This window comes from Lepisosteus oculatus, chromosome 23, assembly GCF_040954835.1.
Source record: "Lepisosteus oculatus isolate fLepOcu1 chromosome 23, fLepOcu1.hap2, whole genome shotgun sequence".
NCBI lineage: Eukaryota > Metazoa > Chordata > Actinopteri > Semionotiformes > Lepisosteidae > Lepisosteus > Lepisosteus oculatus.
Window position 1 is genome coordinate 5,525,487 of NC_090718.1, and position 16,529 is coordinate 5,542,015.

Sequence of the window (16,529 nt, forward strand, 5' to 3'; positions counted from 1 at the left end):
CTGTTTCAATTAATCCATTAGGAGCTGCCTCACTGACACTCCTCTGCAGTTTGAAGTTGTTCTGTCTTCACTAACAATTAGAGTGAACCAGCGAGGACTGAAAAGAAGGCGTGACCTCTCACTCTTGCGCTTGGATACGAGTAAGGAACGAGACAGCATCCAGAAAGCTTGAACCATTTAGTGATTTTGTTAACTGGACACAAGGGGTGCTTATGATCTATCGTATCAATACGTGAATGATGTTAGTGTGTTTTTTTTCTCATACTATATGTGTGCTTTTCTTTTGTTGAGCGAGACCTACAGTGCTGAGAAAAAGCTTGTGAACCCCCCAATATGATTATGGAAATTACAATCTCTTACCAGGGTACCCTTGTTTAATCAAATCTGTCTTGTACAAAAAGTTTACCAATTCAGTGTTTTTGAGATCTAATGGTATATGAACTAGAAACTATGTGAAATTATACATTACATTACAAAATAACCCCTATTTTATTGTGCACAATCAAGGAGATAATTGGAATGAAGGGATTGGATGATTGGGTACAGATATCACCCCCTGAGCCATCTTGTCCTATATGAGTTATCATAACAGGTTAGTGGAAAAATATCATTTTCAGAGGTTCATTTTCAGTGATCATTTGGCCAAGAGCTCTTCAAGAACAACTGAGAAAATCATCCAAGAAGACTAAAACTCTAGGATCTGCAGGCCTCTCTCACTGAAGACGTATTTCTGGACTATGAGAAATATGTTCTGTGGCAAAAACCAAACCCTGTGTACCAATGGAAGAGCCTCATCCCAGTTGCCGAGGATGGTGGTGGATTATCATGGATTGGGACTGCTCCCTCTACTTCGAGCAAACAAGGGTGCATTGGACTACTGCTGAGAACTAGGTAAAGAAAAACCGTAGGGGTGATCTGCAAATGTGTTTTGCACATGTTGAGACAGGTAAAAAAGGAAAGCCTAATTCTCCAGTCCTCCCCAAACCTTCAGTAGAACCAGTAAGTGTATCAATGGTATGCGTCTGTTGTGCCAGACCTGAGTTGAATAAGTAAATGATGACAATCTGTCAAAACATTTTTTTTCTGTTAGCCGATCAATTGTTGAGTGGAGACAAGATGGATGTTGAGACGTTCCAGAACTTCAGTAGTTTTGCTACACAGCCCATTAACTGATTTTGAGTGTTAATGGCCTTTTATGAATATGGTATTGGTTTGCAATGGATTCATTGTCGATACAAAAAATACTGCACAGATTCAATACAGATTGTAGGCAAAGAATAAAAACAATACGTGGTGTGGGTTTCCATTCATAATATTTATTATATCGCTCTCTGCATATCACAATTGAGAAGAAATCTGAATTTTTTTAACTTGCAATTCTAACAAATATTCTAAGAGTGGTGTTTTAAATGGACCGTAGACAAGATCAAAACTAAATAATGCCTCTTCAATTAAAGGTTTACTTTCATCAGGCTGGGGGACTTGTACAAGCTGCTGTGGAATATCGGATTTTGGCAGGAATTTGTAAGGAATCGAAGCTGTTCCAGTGAGATGCTTGCCCAGAATTCACATCATATGCTGGATAAGAGTTTCTGCCAAGGAAAGAAAAAAAGGAAGATAGCTAATTAAATCCTTCCAGAATGAAGGTAAAAGTCCAAGAGGTATGTTTTCAAACTAAACTAAAAGTCTTGTGTTTGCTATTTTGACAAGCAGGCTATTCCGTGATCTTTGATATCTGGCTGTCTGACTATGGATGACACTTTTGTGTTTTAGGCTTATTGCAAGTGGTTTTTATAATAATAATTCCTTAAACTTTTCTGGATACTCCGATCAAAGCACTTTACACCATCAGTGTGCGGGACACCCGCCTGGATGATGTGACGGCACCCAGAGTGTGTCAGTACGCTCCCCACTCACACCAGCTACCCGAGTGACGAAGCCAGTTCAGAGATGGGGATTAATAGGGGACTATGACTGGTAAAGGCCAATAGGAAATTTAGCCAGGATGCCGGGGTAACATTCCTACTCTTTTCAAGAAACAACCTGGGGTTTATAATGACCACAGAGAGTCAGGACCTTGGTTTCACGTCTCATCCGAAGGACGGCGCCTTTTTACAGTCACTTTACTGGGGCATTAGGACCCACACAGACCGCAGGGTGAGCACCCCGACTGGCCCCTCTAATACCTTTTACAGGCTGAGAGCTCCCAAAGAATAGGACAAGGGCTACAGATTTTAGAAAAACATCTGCAAAAATATTTTTTACCCTTGAATCCATGGATGAAACTTCCTGGGAGTCTTCCCAGGTTGAGCTATAATTTTTGTGGTTTGGCAGTAACACTGAGAAGCTGTCACATTTGTCTTGCTGTGGTGGTCAGAGGAGGATGTGTCACTTCGGCTTGCAATGTTGTTACAGCACTTTTAGCCTGCCTGCTATGTTTTGGTTAGGTTTGACACTGGTACTGCTTTTAATGTTTCTGCAGGATTTGAAAAAAAGCATTTTATGTAGAAGGGAAGGAAAGCCTTAACGCAAAATATTAAATGTTTATTTCTAAAGGTAATCCATCACACAGATTCCATTATTGCCCAAAGAAAATACAATACTTTTATTTAGTTGGCCTTGTTATATTCTTATATCTGCCTATCTGGAAAAGCGTGTGTGAATGAGACTTGCACGGGAATGTGCAAATACAGAGCTATACGAGGTAGAAAAGTGATTGTGTTTCTTTCAAGGTGTTCGGCATTCTTAAAAGCAAACTTCAAAAGCAAAGCAAACCAAAGAGAGGGAAAAAATACACGTTGTGTAGAATTGTTTAGGGTTAAATGTACCCTAGCATGGCAGAGGAACGTAAATACTGTGTACAAGAGAGGGGGGAGCCGGGTCTTCAAGTGGTGAGATGGAGGCTCGGCGTCGTGCAGTAATTATCGAGAGGGCTCCGTCGGCTGTGACTCTGGAGAGACAGGCCACACCTTTCCAGCAGCAATCGAGCTTCACCCTCCAGTGGAGCAGAGATATAGATGACAATACAATTGAGCAGAGTGACTAAACTTGTCTGCCACATGGACCGCAGGCTATGTGGGTGTCACACTCACATTACAACACTGCTGCAACAGGAGCGTGTGGGAACACAGACTTGAAATTGCGGTTTTGGGGGTGTTTGATCAGGCAGGTTTTCCCAGGTTCATGATCTTGAGCCGCCCTTGTTAGCCAATATTAGTTCTGAAATCAGTCCACTTCCTCTGAGCAACAGGCCAAAATCCTGTGTTTTTTTCTGGATGAGAATCCTCAGAAAAAAAGCTATCAGAGTCCATCACATTGCGCTTTACTGGCCCTCCGATCTCTATTGTGTATTGGGTCTTTGGTATTAAATGCGCTGCTTCTATGTTTAACCACACTGTACTAAGCTTTCCAAAATGTATTAAATCCAGCTCTGAAATCCACAGAGCTGTTCCAAGTTCCCCACACTGTTTAATTGATTTACCCTTGATGCTGAGCAGTAATGAATGCAGCAGGTCAGAGATCAGCCATTTTTCTTTAGATACAGTATCTATCATTGGCGTTTCCCTTGCAAAAAAAAGCAAAGGTGGCAGTATTGCTGAGAACATCATTTTCTAAATATTTCAGTCACAGATCTTCAAAGATTTGTGAACATAAAAGTGATGCTAAACGAAGGGGTTAATTAACTCCCCTGGAAACTCCAGCTGCCCACCATCCAGTTTATTGCATCATGTAATTTTCAGACGCGAATAAATAATAGATGAGTCTGAGTGCAGGGATCTGGAAGAACATTTATTTTGTTGGGGTTTTTTTTGCCTCTTGTCCAATTTAATTTATTTTCTGAAATAAACCTTAGGAGTGCTCTGTAGACAACAAATATATTCAATTTGTCTGGGCAAGCTCCTGTCCTGGCTGAAAATGGAAGCAACCAAGCCTTTTTGCTGTATCGCCTCAACAGTAGCTGGGTCCTGGGTCCTGGAGCCTGGGTCAGCTCTGCAGCACGGCTCAGTCGAAAAAAAGGAAAACTTTGCATCTGGTTCTCTTTTACTTCTTTCCTCATAAGAAAAGAAAAGGTTTTACTTTAATTTGTCTTTCAATATATATAGATACTTATTATTATTATTATTATTTGGGTTAAATTTCTTCTTTCCTTCTTAATCTGTTGATAATTGATTACATCCTTTTTGCAATGATGGTTGAACTTGATGTTCAAAATAGTTTATTTTGTGGGTTGGTACCATCCAGGCAATCGGCTTCTAGTAGTACTGGCAGTAGCAACAGTAGTAGTGGTAGTCGGAGTCATTAAAGTTTGAGTTTTATAGCGGGGGTTGTAGTACTAGTAGGAGTTTTAGTAGGAGTAGCAGCAGTGGTAGATGCCATGATTGTGGTTAAAGAATGATTTTTCTTTTCAGCTTAAATGAGCAGCAGCAGTCTAGTGATATTTTTGTGTTGTCCTAAGAACAGACATCAATTAAAGGAAGTGCTAGCTTTTAAATGCATTGTGTGTGTGTTTTTTACAGGAAGCCAAAATGACCATTTTTCTGGCATTTTTTAGTCATTTCAATCACAATCAATTCCAAAGCAACCCCCCTCCTCCCCCTCCAGGGGCTGACATCATTTTCTTGAGAAAGGAAACAAGTAGAGCTGATTTTTGTGACTGACGGCATGACAAAGAGATGATAAGATCGTTGTGAGATCAAGACAGGTGCGGTTTTGCGAGATCTATTCTGACCCAGAAGCGACAGGAACTCAGGATGAGAATGGCAGATGTGGTGCTCAGAGCCTGAAAGATGGACAGGAGAAAGTGATTATGGAGAATATTTAGTTTGCTTTTAAAATCTAGATTCTATTTATACATACACTGTATAGGAAAAAAAAATTGTTTTTTCTTTTTCTGAAAAAAGTATACTCCATATATTTTCTATTAAATTAAATAAAAGGCAACTATCACTCTCATATCCTACAAAATAAACAAAACATTATAATTCATTTGTTCCTGGAGGATATTTATCTGCTGATTTTGTTCCATAAAACAGCTCTTAACTGTGCACTGATGCTTGTATGAAAATTTGATGCGCTATAGGGTTTGTTTTTCTTCCACTTCCTGACAAGCCAAGCACTCCTCTCGCTCTCCCCTGAGATCCGAACCCAGCTGTTGTCTGTATTTGTCAAATCCCTGGGCAGGGAGACACTGTGTGGCACATTAGGAGCTGAGACAAGGAAAATCACAGTGCAGCAGAGCCAGCAGGGGGAATTTTCCAGTGTCTTTTTTTTACTTTGCCCCCAATACATTTCCCTGTATATGAGCTGTATTAACTGAGAAGCTGCAACATTCGTCCTTATATCTTTCATTGCTAGAAATTCTCAAGTACTGAATCTCAAAGATTAGGTCAGTGCGCATCACTGCATATTGTGGTTAATTAGAGTTACAGGATGACACTCTGACATAGCTAATTATTAATACAGAGGAATATAAGGTACCGGGCTTAGTAGATAGACTGTTACCTGATTTCCTCCTCTTGTTGAATGATAACTGGTTTACAAGTTGAAAAAAACCTTACACCTAGCAAAACGTGTTGTTACAGTAAGTCTTGCAATTCTGAGTTTGCTTTGTCCACATGCATTGTTTATTTGTTGGTGAACTTTTTAAATCACTTGTGAAAGCCCTTTCTCTCACAACCAACTCCTGTGCTCAAAGTTCCCCCATCGACACCACAGAAAGCCTACAAATATTGTGCTTGCAGCCCCGAGGTGCAACATGTCACACAGAGACAGAACTCACACTCTTCTGATGATTATTGAATCCAAACGTTAATTGAAATTCCACCGGACAGTTTTGGACAAGCGCTCACTCATCAAATTATTAAGATAGTTAAAACATTTATTTTATTATCAGATATTTACCCCACCATAATGGGTACCGTTCTATATGAGTTCAGGGTAACAGGGCAGCAAGATAGGATACACCCTGGATGGGACGTCCATCACAGGGAAGACAAAAAGACACAGACATGCACACATCAAGGCTGATTTTCCAGAAACCAATTAACCTACCTGCACAGTTTTTGGACTGAGGGAGAAAACCAGAGCATCCTGCCAAAACACACACAAATGCAGTGAGAACGTACAAACCCCACACAGACAGCACCCCAAAAACTGAACCCAGGGCAGCACTGCTAACCACTGTGCCACTGTGCTGCCTCTTAGATATTTACAATGCTTATTATTAAAATGTACAGTAGTTGTTTGATTTTTTAACCAGGATGTAAAAGCTTTACAAGGTTTGTTGGATGACTTTTGCTTTTGTATTTCTTACTTCAGCGAATCATCAGACTCTGTTAATGTCTGATTCAGTTTCTTGTCCTTGACATATCGTTTGTAGTCAACACTGCAGCCTCGAATGGATATAAAAATAGTTTCTGTCTGAGAAAAAACACACATTCCAGGTGTTGATAGTGTTATCCAGCAATGACAGCACCAGGCCTGTATGTGTTGGTTATCAGGAAGAATGAAGGGAAAATATTTATCGGGGAAATTTAAAGACTCCTGGCTACACATCGATGGCCTGTTCTCTTTATGCAGGGAGCGTGGTCTTGCTAGCTCATCTGTAAATTTCGCTGATCGAAATAAACTTGAAAAGTTTACTTCCAAAACCTTTAAAAGCAGTCAAAGCTATATAAAAGACAAAACAGTATTTTGTAGCAGCCCAAATGTCTTTGTTTTTCTGATAACTCGTTCTACCCAGCCTGTCCTGTGATGGACTGGCCTCCCATCCAGGGCGTATCCTGCCTTGAGCCTGTTGCACGCTGGGATAGCCTGCGGTTGCCCCGTGACCCTGAATCAGAAGAAGCGGTTAGGAGATGGGCCGATGAATCTGCCTACTGTACCGATATTCTCATTACATTTACAACCTCTGGAATTTCTATTCCTCAGGGTGTCCAGCTATGTTTCTGAGAAGGTGTGGGCAGCTGGCAGCTGTTGTTCCAGCTTAGCTGCTCATCAAATGTAATTTAGCTGTTTGTTTTCTCTCAGCTGGACTTCTTTTTATCATCTGTCTGAGCTGACACTGTAAGAGGGGCTGGGTGAAGTTACAGTGGTAGTCAAACCTTTTTCTTTTACTTCTTTTTAGAGGGGATACACTGTTCTGAGTTCTAGAAGTAACTGGGCCAGATCAGTAAGTACAGGTCGGATGGAAGACCTTGTGGTATTTAAGGGCACTGACGTGACAGACCTCCTATAGACGTCTGGAATGTTCTGAAGTCTTCAAGGAGAGAAACGCCTGGCCGCTTAGAGAGATATCTGTGGCAGCAGATAACAGTACAAGGTGTTGGAACTTGTGGAAAATAAATTCGTTTGAGCTACAGCTTGCCGCCCCCAGGATGCTGTTCCGGGACGCCCCTCACAACTACGGAACTGGCTTACAAAACACACAATGGGCTCATTGATTCACTATAGCGTCAGCCCTGGAGTGACCCTGGGAGAAGGCTATTGTAGTCCTGTTGGGTCCTGCTTGGCATGTGAGCTCACAGGGACAGGACGTGTGTGAGGAGCAGTCAAGTCTGGGCAAGCCGGGATCGTGGTGACGTGCAAGGCCCGGGTCACAGCCGAGGAGAGCTGCAGTCTGAAATTCTTGCCTGTAATTATACCATGGAGAGTTTCAGTTCAGCGCAGCTATCCCATACGCACAACCACCCACTACCTTCGCTGCCACCTCAGGGCAGACCTGACATTTCCTGTCTGATTTATAAACCTGAGATCCACAGCGGAGTTTACTCCACATCTGAGCCTCTGAAATCGGTGCATGGATCAGAAATTAAAACTAATGAGGAGAATTACAAAAATAAAATAAGCGTGGGTCCAATTTTCCAATTTTGTAGTGACAGCAGTTCAGATTTGTTGATATCAATATAAGTTTCTGTGCTTTTCACCGTTCATCATTGACTTTGTAGGTCATAAATCTAACGTCATCACATTTCAAGTACAAATTGGCAGTAATACGAAGAACACAAGATAGGCCACTGGAAACTCTGATTCTGGTGACTTAAGGTGCTGACAGATGCTTTTAAATAAGGGCCAGCTATGCCAAACTGGAGATCTTGGCTCATAATGAACAGTAGAGAGACAGTTCAGGTCGCATAAAAGAAGTAGAGTTCTCTTGCGCATCTGGCGTTGAGTCGTTTGTGAGACATTGCCCTCTGCAATCGGTGCCATCAGTGGTATCCTGTCAGAATAAGGCAGACATGGCTTAAACCTGTCCCTGCAGGTCGGTGCTGTTTAACCTAGAATGAAATGGTTTGTTTGCTCTGAAAACAGAAGCCTTTGAACTTTTTCTTCTGATACTGGAGGCAGGGGAGAGGGAGGCTGACAGCTCAACCTACCCGAAACCCAGCAGCAAGATTGACAATGTCAGCGGGGCACAGAGCCAACAGGTACTAACTACTGCTGTGATCAGCCACACACTGAACTCTGCCATAAAACCCCGCACAACGTCTGTCAGAGTGATCGCTGGCTCATTTCACTTTGAAGCCTGATCCGTTCACCGTACAGCCTCCCAAACAAAGCCAGCCCTACGCAGAGCTACGACGAAAGAGCTCTTGAATTTCCCAGCTCAGCTGCTAGGAAGCCGAGAAAGCTTGATCGCTGTTTTCTGCGTGTGTGTTTCTGAAGGACACTCTGGCTGCCCAAGGTCCTGGCTGGCTCCTTGGGAAGATAATCTTTTTCAGTTTTAAAATATCTCAAGACATTCTGTTGCTGCTTTCATACACAAAATTTCCAAACAGGACTGATGCATTTTTTACAGTACGAAACCCTTCATCATCAAGCTCCTATTGTAAAACAAATGTCGCATCTGGTAAGATATAAGATACAGCAATGTCATTATCCTATTGTCTCTGCTGCGTTTCTTATGCAACAGCAAAAAAAAAGCAGACAGCTAGCCTAAATGGCAAGACATTAAACATCATCTTAACACACGGCTTATTTGCTGTTTTTGTTTTAAGAAGGCCGAGAATTACACCTCGTTCGGGAAGATGTAAAAATAACCGTGAAGTGAGGGAAGAGGTTAACACCAACGTGATCACATCACTAGAAGAAAAAAAACTTCCTGAGATGTTCAAGGTTTCTTCAGCTAGAATAGAGCACTGCTAAGGGATTGATGTGATTGACAGCTCTAGGCCATTGTTTGTGCTTTTGGTCTACACTGGCTTCTACTAATTTGGCTTGTATATTAACTTAGGGCCCCCTGCTGATTCTGGCTAAGCAAATCTGGAACAACACAGCAGCTTGAATATATATATAAATATTTATTCACTTTTAAAACTCTCACGTAAATTGTAGGATTAGTGCATAAGTAGTTTGCATTTCTGATAAATAAAAATGAAAACAGGTTTGTTAATTAGTGAAGTCCAATTTGTTTTGGGGGGGTTTGTTAGACTTCTAATTAGTTAAACAATGCTGGTTTGCCACTCCTGAGGAAGCACTTACCTTTGATCTTGTCATGTAAACTATTTTAAAGAAGCGCTAAATGTTAGGTACGGTGTTTGCTCAGGATGTACTCAATAATTATCACTGTAGGTTGGCTGCAATTATTCATTTGTTTACTGGTTCATTTGTGGGAAGTAAAGAGAGAAAATGTAACACTCGCATGCTGCATCAAAGAAGAATTTGATGACGAAGACGGTCCAAGTTTTAAAGCCACATTATGCCAATTGATATCTGCTGCTCAATAAAAATGGTCATAATTTAAATGTGAGCACATCTTCCAACCCCTACATGTAGTGTTATTCTGAATAAAGCTCTAGACCATTCAAGGTCTTAAATTAATTCAGTAACAAGAAGTATGCTGACTAGCCATGGGACTCTGATGAAGACTCAGTGTATATAGTACAGTATGTGTCTGTAAAGAAGTTGTATCCCTGCAGGATTGGATTGTGTTTTGCGGTGGTGACAATGATGGTCGATATTTCTGTGCTCATCCATGAATGAATCATCTAGGAATCTAGATTCAAATAAGCAAATGCCCGTGAACATCCATGTTAATGCACTTAAGTACCTCTTTTCTCGAATGACCCTCCAGTGTCAGATGTCTGTGTTAATGAAAGACCCCCTGGCCCCTGTTACTTGGCACCCTGCTGGTGGCGGCCCATCTGAATGAGAGAATGGATGAATCACAGGATCCTTACACCTTGCTCCACTGCAGAGTAGCTGTGCTGTTCTCTACTCATCGGTCATCTGTGTGAGTGGTGATGAAGAGTTCAAATCATCCACCAGACAACACAGAAGGCATGGGATTCTGCAGCACTGCCAAATTCATCTGAAGGAGAATAGTGCAGAGAAGCGAGGTGGTGTCGGGTTTGAGAAAGATACCCTGGATTATGTGGAGGAGTGTTTAGAGGTGGTGAGGTTGGGGGTGATTGTGGGTCCCCACTATCTTGTGTTTGAAAGCACATATAGCCTCTGACCCCAGAGCTGCCAGAGGACCATCCTGGGAGTGATCTATATGGCGTGTGTCCTGAGGAAAGAGCTACTTCACAGCGTTCTTCTGTTAGCATCAAAGAGCTCTGCAATGCGAGAATACTAACTGTGTGCTTGACAATAAAGGCAGGCATAGCCTAATGCGAGTGAACAATTAACCTTGTCATTCTTTTTTCACTTCACGTTTATTGAAACACAAATGAAAAGAAAACACTCTTGTTCTCACATCCAGCACTGTAAAGCCTTTATGAATGCTAAACTTAAGCAAATCTTTCAGTCACTGCTTTAGCATTCAGAATTGCATTTGAGACTCTGAAGACACCAGAAATTTCTCTACGTGTCTCTGCCATACCAACACCTAGAGAAATTAAATAAACTGCTTTTCAACCCGCTACTGACAATGGAAGATTATAAAAAGAGTTTAGGAGTAGCTTGCATATACCAAATAACTTATTAAGGAACGATGGAGTGCTGTAACACTTTTTAACACATGAAACACATTTCATATCGTATCTGTTACCCTGAGAAGCCTGTGGTCTAATGGCAATCATGAAGATATATTTATACTTGATGTGCATTTCCTGACAGTGTTCATAAAACGTAGCATATAAAAAAACTGTCAGGTACAGACAGTCCCTCTTCTTTTCTCAGCATCAAATCTCAGAATGCCAGCCACAGAGGAGGAATGGAAGACTGATGAGATCAATTTCTTTCAAATGATCTAACTAACATCTCACAGCCCGCACGCGCTGCTAATATTACACTTTGGTGATAGGTCGTTAACATATTGGTGTAGGCTGCTGTCACACACCAGTGGATTTCTAAAATTAAGGACTTGGGGTTACATTACACATTTCTTTCTCTTTTACCTCTGCTCCCAGTCGAGATTGCATAAAATTAATTACTTCCCTGCCAGGACGCTACTTTGACTAGTGGCACTTTCACATGGCACTGCTGGAGAACTGTGGGGAGAGCTGGGTTTTATTGACGCTTCTAAGTATGGAGGGCTAGCCCTGAAACACACGGAGAAAAAGGTGCCAGTCGAGAATCCATCACATCTGTGACGATATTTCCGAAAGATCTGTGTGCTGTAAACAGTGTACCCTCTCTCAGAACAGAAGAAGATAAGAAAGACCTTATGGCACATCTAGCTTGTTTGCTTGGTTGTCGCTATCGGAAACTGATCCGAGGATATCTTCTAACCACTTCATGGAAGAAGCCGGGGTATCAGGTACAACAGTATGTCTAAGGAGCCTGTCCCGGACTCCCAGAACCCTCTGTGAAAAATGGCACCTCCTGCTCTCCATTCACACTTCCTTGTAGTTCCCCTGTAGCCACAAGCCTCCGAAACCCAAAATGTTCTTTTGCAATTCCGGACTGGGAACCTCTTGCCCGGACACGCTCTGGCACTCCCCTGGTGTTTTAAACGAATTGCTTGGTGATTGATAGAAATCAAAAGAGAGAGAGAGAGAGAGAAATGCAGGCGGCAGGAAACAAAAGGCTGATTGTCTGAGGATGCAATAGAGAAAGTCCAATAAAAGGTACATTGTTGTCTGCGCATGTTGTCCGTTGTCTTTCGAGGCTTGAATATACTGTTTGCGCAGTAATTCACTTGCGGCTAGGCCCCTGCACTGAGAGTGACTTGTGAGTGAAGATTTCAGTTTCAGCCACAGTGGGCAATGAGTGTGGATGGTGTGACAAAGAATCATAATCAGAATGAACAAGTGAAAGAGAGCCTGTACCTCATACCTGCAAACACACCGATCCCTGTACCTCATACCTGCACACACACTGACCCCTGTACCTCATACCTGCACACACAGATCCCTGTACCTCATACCAGCGCACACACTGACCCCTGTACCTCATACCTGCACACACACTGACCCCTGTACCTCATACCTGCACACACACTGACCCCTGTACTTCATACCTGCACACACACTGACCCCTGTACCTCATACCAGCGCACACACTGACCCCTGTACCTCATACCTGCACACACACTGACCCCTGTACCTCATACCTGCACACACACTGACCCCTGTACCTCATACCTGCGCACACACTGACCCCTGTACCTCATACCTGCGCACACACTGACCCCTGTACCTCATACCTGCACACACACTGACCCCTGTACTTTATACTTGCACACACACTGACCCCTGTACCTTATACCTGCGCACACACTGACCCCTGTACCTCGTACCAGCACACACACTGACACACTGACAGAGCAGATTGCCAGCTGCTGTCTGGAGTCTCACCCTCTGCTCTCTGGGGATCACAGTTCACAGTTCACAGTCCTGGCCACTCACCTGGGTGGCTCTGTGATATTGAAAATGTTACTTTAAACTGCTTGCTGTCAGGTTACTGAGATACCAGCAGAGCTAGTTTTTTCATGCCATTGAACTGAATTAAATTAAATGTTTAATTTTTGTCAGGGGTAGAAGTAGAAAATGTTTAGCAAAAGCTAGAAATCAAACACCATTTGGGGCAGGACCTTTCAGCCTCCTCCAGTTGGGGAATCTTTTTAAAGAAATGTCTTATTTATCTATTCATTCTAGAATTTTGAAAGCAGAGATGCAAGCAAACAGATTCTCTGGGTCAGAAATGTGGATTTGGCACATTGCTTAACTTTGGTGAAAAATATATTTTGGTGTACAATATGAGTTGTACAATCCACAGCTCTGAAAAACACTTATTAATTTACTGTTCAGATTCACATGCTGATGAAAGTGCACTGAATCACATCCTGACATACAGGTCTGACAATCCTTTGTCTGTGGAAGATGAGAGTTATGTAAAATTAAATGATTTTTCTCTTCCTGGTTTTGGAGGTTGGCAGCTACCACAAACCAGACACTCAAAATCTATTCTGCTTCCTCCAAACTAAATATAATATAGGTCTTAACTCACTCATTTTTCTCACTTCATTGATTTGAGTTGGTGTTACCTAAAGTGTAGACAATGGTGATACCAGAGAACAATCTTTGATTCTCCTACACAAACTCCCAAGATTGTGTTTTTGTTTTTCAACAGCAATGCACTGTTCCCAGCCACAACCAGATTGTAAACTCTGTGTTGTGGCTTCACTACTGAAATGTATCATCCACAGTTTGCATTTTAGTGTGTGGTTGTTGCGCATTGCTACAGTATGTAAAGCTGGGAAATAATCTGAGAAAATGTCCACAAAAAGATTGTACCACCTAACAAGCAGGGAGGTTAACAGAATGTAAATGACTTTATTTAATAAACCAGTTGGCATCTCTTTTGAATCTAAAAACACTAAAAATAAAAATAGAATGAGAGTCAATGAGAAGGTCTACAAAATATAGTCATTCAAATATGTCTGTGTACCTGAAGATCTTTGACTCCATTGCGTTTTTTCTAGTACTCTTCAGGCTTGGCCTGACAGCAAAGTGTCCTGGAAACAAAGACATTCATTTACTTGGCAGAGCAGGAAAAAAACAATATTCCTTCTAACTCATAATACTATAACAGCAAATAAGTTAGGAGATATTTAACTGGTCTAAAATAAACTTCACAATCCATACATCAAGTGACAAGTCAAACACCTTTGGCCCATCACCAGCAAGCCTTGAGCAGTGCTTTAAAAGTTCTGTTTCCCAGTATTTGTTTCACAGCAAAGCTTGATCCTGTTTTAGAAATCAAAATCTCACATTAGCAGCATTTATCTGTGTGCGTGTGTGTTTGGTGAAAAGAGGTGTCGACTTTTCAGAAAGATGATAATGATAAAAGGATGGAAGTAACAGTGCTCTGGTGTTGTGTCACCCTTTAAATATTGGCACAGGATTTCCAGATTGTCACCCATCACCAGAAAGCTGCTTATTCATAGTAGGGGTTCCCGGCACCCAGAAACAAGGGAGGAGGAGCTCGACTCTGTATGGGACACCGGTGACACCAAACACACAGGGACAGTTCAGAGGCCCATTCACTTAGACTGCAGTTAACATAGTCTTTGGAAGGAAACAAGCACCCATCAAAGTCCCACACAGACACAGGGAGAATATGGAAAACAGTGAGGCAGCAGTGCCAACCACTACACTGCCATGACAGCCCGTTTCTTAACTTAATATTCTCACTCGTCAGGAAGTAACAGTAACAGCCAAAGAGTAATAGATACTACCTCCCACAATGCATGTCCTAGCATTTTGTTACTTTAAAGCCCATTTAAAGAGTTGACAGGTTTAGATAGTAGTAGATCCCGTTTCTATTAATGTTTTTAGTCGCTGGTAATAAAAGAAGACCGTCATTAAAATCAAAGGGGTGAAGAATAACAACACATAAGAGGGAAACCTACCTTTTGTCCCTTCTTTTCCATCTTCTTTTAATGCCTTATTTGTATTTTCACAGCTGTGTTTTGAAAGCATTGCAAGTGAATTGTGAGTCCTCTTACACTCTAATTTAACTTGTATAAATACATTCAGCTTTTTAATACCGCATTGTAATTACGCTTAAGGAAATTATTTGCTTGCTGTTGGTGGTCGTAGGAAAAAAAAGTAAATATAGTTTATTTTGCAACATAATCAGAGCATCCCCATGTTTGGAGTTTTGAAAACAAACAAGTGTCGGATGGGAGCTTGTTTTTTTTTCCTTCGGCAGAGGATAAAAGTTTTTTTTTTTCCCTTGCGTTGCTGCTTAATAAAGCCATTGATCCGAGAATGACAGCCGACACACCCAGCAGACACTTGTATACACTGCAAAGACAGGTGCGAGTGGGATGGCTGGCCTAGTTATGTGACCCCAAAGCCCTTTAATCAGCTCAGCCGGAGAGTTTGTCAATCCTGCCGAATGAAGAGCAGCGAGACGGGAGACAGGGAGCACAGGGAGGGGGAAGGGCAGTGGGCAGGGAGGAAGAGAAAGTTCTTTACGGCCTTTGTGTATCCAGGGATACAAACACAGAGGCTGCCCCTGCTGCCAGTCTGCTGAGGGGAGTGATTACACAGCCCAGGCAGAAGGAGAAGGCGCTAGTGTCCTGATTCTACTGCCTCTCAGAGCTCCGCGGGCCCTCTCGGACCGTTTGCTCCACGAGTGTCAATTAATTAGCCGCTGAGTAGTCGAGAAACGGCCCTTTTTGTCTTTTTTACGGTGTCGATCAGGGGAGCAGTTTGTTGAAGAAAGGGATGAATTTGGAGTCTGTCTTGGCAGCGGGAATCGTACAAGTTGCTTGAAGTGTGCGAGCTCCCACAGGACGGCTGCCTGGCCTGCCTAGAGCACGGCCTCGGAATTTCAATCGCCTGTTTTTTTTATTTGTAGAGGCCTTTCGGTAGCACAGTGCAGTGGAGTGAGTGAGTGACAGAAATTTCAATATGCACTAATTGAGTTGTTGCATTTCCTCTCAGCAAGAGTCCTTCTCCCCTGCCTATAGTGCCCATGATCAATACTAATACTGGATCACAATCAGTCAGCTGTGTGTATTTACGTGTTTTATTGTTTTTCCTCAGCAGCACTCACTTCATCCATGAGCATCAGTTTCCCACAGATTCACAGGCTGTCCCAGAAGGACGTTTCGGCTTTAGTGCTGATCTACTTGCTGCTAGTATCTCTGGGATGCGCACTTAAGAGTTTAAATCCAGGACGCCTGTGAAGTGTGGGGGATAATTACCACTCAGTCTTGGTGGCCGTTAATGACAAGGCCAGTCTGCAAAGTGGCAGCACAGTGGGCCTGTTGTTGCAAAATTGCTTTGGCCTCTACAATTTTCTGCAGACACCAGAGCCATAACTGTCTAGGTCCCTCTCCCACCGATATTATCATTCGGACCCCCTGCGCTGAGAAAGCTGTGCAAACACTCGTCAGCGCAGGCAGATATGTATCTGCTTATCTGCAGAGTCTCTATAGCATACATCTATTCTCCCAGCTTGTCTTATATTTCCAATTTGTCCGTCTTCCTAACTCACAGTAACAAAGTGCCAAGCACACACAGTATATAATATTGATCCCTCTCAGTGCAATGCAAGTATTTTAATCTTTTCTGTCCCTATGCATTTTTATCCATAAAAAACACTGTTATTCGTCTTTATGACCTAAGTCC

At 42.3% G+C, this 16,529-nt stretch overlaps 1 protein-coding gene and 1 long non-coding RNA gene across 7 annotated transcripts in view; one reads left to right on the forward strand and one right to left on the reverse strand.

Moving 5' to 3' along the window:
- Positions 1 to 16,529, forward strand: part of nectin1b (nectin cell adhesion molecule 1b) — a 188,885-nt gene that overhangs the window by 41,838 nt on the left and 130,518 nt on the right. The window lies entirely within an intron of this gene.
- LOC107075697 (uncharacterized) lies at positions 1,303 to 15,272 on the reverse strand. The gene is made up of 3 exons (XR_001477206.2): positions 14,798 to 15,272; positions 13,834 to 13,900; positions 1,303 to 1,592 (listed from the first exon to the last, which is right to left on the reverse strand). It is a non-coding gene; the product is annotated as an uncharacterized lncRNA (long non-coding RNA).